This window comes from Chrysochloris asiatica, unplaced genomic scaffold (genome assembly GCF_000296735.1).
Source record: "Chrysochloris asiatica unplaced genomic scaffold, ChrAsi1.0 scaffold00274, whole genome shotgun sequence".
Lineage (NCBI taxonomy): Eukaryota > Metazoa > Chordata > Mammalia > Afrosoricida > Chrysochloridae > Chrysochloris > Chrysochloris asiatica.
Window position 1 is genome coordinate 3,051,958 of NW_006408792.1, and position 4,751 is coordinate 3,056,708.

The window sequence follows — 4,751 nt, forward strand, 5'->3', positions numbered from 1 at the left end:
AGCGGTAGTGAGGTTGGCCCAGGATCAGACATTGTTTCGTTCTGCTGTGCATGGGGTCGCTATGAGTCGGTTCCGACTCGATGGCACCTGACAACAAAAACAACAACAATTTCACTCAACATAATGTCCTCGAGGTTCATCCATGTTATGTGGTGGCTTGCAGCTACCTTGTTATTCTTCAAGGTAGCATAATATTCCATTGTGTGTATGTACCACAGTTTGATGGGCACTTAAGCTGTCTCCATCTTTTTGCTATTGTAAATAGTGCTGATATGAACATTGGTGTGCATATATTTACTCATGGTATGGCTCACATTTCTTGTGGGTAAATACTAAGTAGAGGAATCCTGGATCATAAGGTATTTCTATTTCCAATCTTCTGAGGAAATGCCATATTGCTTTCCAGAGAGGTTGGATCATTTTGCAATCCCACTAGCAATGCAGAAGCGTCCCAGTCTCTCCACACCCTCACCAACATTAATTGTACTGTATTTTTTTTATCTTTGCTGTTATTGCTGGTGTGAGATTATATGTCATTGTCGTTTTGATTTGCATCTCTCTAATGGCTAGTGATCATGAACATTTCTTCATATGTTTGTTGGCTTCCTAAATCTCCTCCTTGGTGAAGTGTCTGTTCATGTCCTGTGCCCATTTTTTAATTGGGTTATTTGTCTTTTCTTGTAGAGGTGGTATAGTTTCCTATATATTTTAGAAATTAGTTTCTTGTCTGATGTGTTGTTGCCAAAGTTTTTTTCCCATTTTGTGGGTTCCTGTGAAAATACCTCTGTTGAATTCTTTTAATGCACAAAAGTTTTTAATTTTTAGTATGCCTAAATCATCTATTTTGTCTACTTTTGTTTGTGTAGTTTTCAAAATGTTTGGTAGTTTGTGTATTCCCTGAATTAATGCCCTCACATTTGTACTAGTTTTTTCATTGATGGCCTTCATAATTTTAGGATTCACCTTTAGGTTTTATTTCATGCTGAGTTGGTTTTTATATAAAGTCTCATGTAAAGGTCTTGTTTCAATCTCTTGCGTATTGCTTTCTAGTTCTGCCAGCATCATCTGTTGAAGAGACTATCCCTCCCATGCAATATATTTAGGTAATTTGTCAAAAATCAGTTGGCTGTATGTGAATGAGTTAATTTCTGGATTCTCAATTCTGTTCCATTGATCAATGTATCTTTCATTGTACCAATGCCAGGCTGTTTTGACCACTGTGGCCGTGTAATAAAATTTGAAGTTGGGGAGTGAGAGGTTTCCAACCTTATTCTTCTTCTGAAGCAGTGCTTTGCTTCTCCTGGGTCTCTTTCCTTTCCATATAAAGTTTGTAATTGTTTTTTCCATCTCTTTGAAGAATGTCGCTGGAATCTGGATTGGGATTGCATTGTATGTGTAATTTGCTTTGGGCAGTATTGACGTTTTCACAATGTTAAATCTTTCTGTCCACGAGCATGGTACATTCTTCCATTTTTGTAGGTCTCTTGGTTTCTTATAGTAGTGTTTTGTAGTTTTCATTGTATAGGTTGTTTCTCTGGTTACAGTTATTCCTAGATACTTCATCCTTTGAGTGGCTATTGTAAATAGTATTGCTTTCCTAATGTCCTTTCAATGCTGTCATTTTTGGTATAGAGGAATCCAACTGATTTTTGTATATTGATCTTATATCCTGCCACTTTACTAAATCAGCCAATGAGGTCTAGTAGCTTTTTTACTGAGTCTTTGGGGTTTTCAATTATAGGATCATATTGTCTGCAAATAGAGAAGAGTTTTACTACTCTTTGCCAATTTGGATGCCTTTAGTTTCCCTGTCTTACCGTATAGCTCTTGCTAAGACTTCCAGCACAATATTGAATAGGAGTGGTAACTAAGGGCATCCTTGTCTGGTTTCTGTTCACAGAGCTAAGGCTTTAAGTTTGTCTTCATTGAGAGTAGTGTAAGCTGTTGGTTTTTTATATGCTCTTAGTTATGTTAAGGAATTTCCCTTCAATTCCTATTTTGTTGAGTGTTTTTATCAGGAATGAATATTGGATTTTTTCATATACGTTTTCTGCATCAATCGATACGATCATGTGGTTCTTTTCCTTTTTCTTATTTATATGGTGGATTGTGTTGACGTTTTTCTAATGTTGAACCATCCTTGCATCCCTGATATGAATCCCACTTGATTATGATGTATTAGCTTTTGATGTGCTGCTGGATTATGTTGAGAATTTTTGTATCTATGTTCATGAGGGATATTGGTATGTAATTTTCTTTCTCAGTGATGTCCTTCCCTGATTTTGATATGAGGGTTATGTTTGCTTCATAAGATGCATTAGGAAATTTTCCATCCTCCTCTGTATTCTGGAATAATTTGAGTAGAATCGGTGACAGCTCTTCCCTGAATGTTTGGTACAACTCACCAGTGAAGCCATCTGGGCTGGACTTCTTTTGGTTGGGAGTTTTTTGATGACCTGATCAATTTCTTCTTTTGTTATGGGTCTGTTCAGGCTTTCTACTTCACTGTGTTTAAGTTTAGGTTGGTTGTGTTTTTCTAAAAATATGTCCATCTCTTCTAAGTTTTCAAATTTGTTGGAGTACAGCGTTTCATAGTATTCTATTATTATTCTTTTGATTTCCTTTGGTTCAGTTGTGACATAGCATGTTATTTGTGTCCTCTCCCTTTTTTCTTGTGTTAGGTTTGGCAATGGTCTGTCAATTTTGGTAATCTTTTCAAAGAACCAGCTTCATGTCCTGTTGATTCTATTGTTTTTCTGTTTTCTATCTCATTTATTTCTGCTCTAATTTTTACTATCCCCCTTTTTTTTTTTTTTTTTTGGTGGCTGTATGAACCCTCTGTTTGTCTGTTTCTAATTGTTGTAGATGATAAGTTAATGTGTTAATTTTGGTTCTTTCTTCTTTTTGGATGTGTGCCTTTAGTGCAATAAATTGTCTTCTCAGCACTGCTTTCACCGTGTCCCAAAGATTTTGGTAAGTTTTGTTTTCATTCTCATTTGTTTCTAAGAACTTTGTGAGTTCACGTTTCATTATTTCTGCTACCCAGTCACTTTTCAGCAGGGTATTATTCTGTTTCCATGTATTTGACTTGATTTCCTTGGTCTTCCTATTGTTGATATCTAATTTGATAGCATTATGGTCTGAGAAGATGCTCTGTAATATTTTGATATTTGTAAATTTATGGAGGTTTGTTTTATGGTCTAACACATGGCGTATTCTGGAGAATGTTCCATGTGCACTGGAAAAGAATGTGTATTGTGCTGTTGTTGGGTTGAATGCTTTGTACACATCTATAAGGTCCAGTTGGCTGATTGTGTTGTTTTGTTCTTGTGTCTTTGTCAAGTGTCTTTCTGGTTGTTCTACCCATTTTTGAAAGAGTTGTATTAAAATTGCCCACTGTTATTGTAGATTCATCAATGTCTTTCTTCAAATCTATTAGAGATTGCTTTATATTTTTTGGAGCTCTTTCATTGGGAGCATAGATATTTATTATGGTTATGTCATCTTGTTCAATTGTCCATTTAATCATGAGATGAAGTCCATCTTTTCCTATTATGCTAGTTTTTGCCTTAAAGTTTATGTTTTTAGAGATTCGTACTGCCACTTCTGTTTGTTTTTTATTGCAATTTGCTTGGGTTTTTTTTTTTTTCCATCCTTTGACTTTTAATCTGTGTTTGCCTCAGTGTGTAAATTATGTCTCTTTCAGACAGCATATTGAAGGATCTTGTTTTCTCATGTATTCTGCCACCTTCCATCTCTTAACTGGTGCATTTAATCCATTTACATTCAGTGTAATTGTCAATAGGTATGGATTAATTGCTGCCGTTAGGTTTGTTTGTTTGTTGTGGTATGGCTGCTTTCTTTGTTCTGTGTGTCTTCCTTTGCTGAGTTCATGTTTTTTGTGTTCTTTATTTATTGTGAGTTTCCTCATAGTTTTAATATTTCCATGTTCTTCTAAGATTTTCAGTTTCTTCTTATGTTGTATAGTGTTAACTTTCTTTGCGGTTATCTTATATTCTGCTAACTTTTCCCTCCATTTAGTGCTGTCTATTTTATCCTACAATCTACCTGATCTTCTCACCATCTGGATCTCTGTTCCTATGTGTTTACCTTCTTTTACATTGTAATTATTTTGATCATAGATTAACCTCACAGATTCTCTGTGTTTGTTCTTATAGTTTTGTTCTGTTCTCAACTCTTCCATCGTCGACTTTGTTCTGGGAGGTGCTGCCATGTATGTTAATCACTGGTTGTTGTCTGTTCTTGTTGGTTCTCAGTCCACAGAACTCCCTTTAGGATATTTTTTAGTGCAGGGTTGGCTTTGGAAAAATCCTTTAGCTTCTGTTTATACTGGAATGTTTTCATTACACCATTGTATTTGATTGATAGCTTTGCTGGATAAAGGATTCTTGTTTGATAGGTTTTTTTCCTCTCAAGATTTTATATATGTCTCCCCACTGCCTTCTTGCTTGCATGGTTTCTGCTGAGAGATCTGAGCTTAATCTGACTTGCTTGCCTTTGTATGTAACACTTTTCTTTTCCCTAGCTGCTTTCAAGATTCTGTCCTTATCTTTGATTATGGAGAGCTTCATTATATGTCTTGGTGATTTTCTTCTGGGGTCTATCATTCCTGGGGTTCGTTGAGCTTCTTGAATGTTTATCTTTTCATTTTTCAGGATGTTAGAGAAATTTTCTTCCAGCAGTTCTTCAACTATTTCCTCTGTGGACTTGTGTGATTCTTCCTGTTCTGG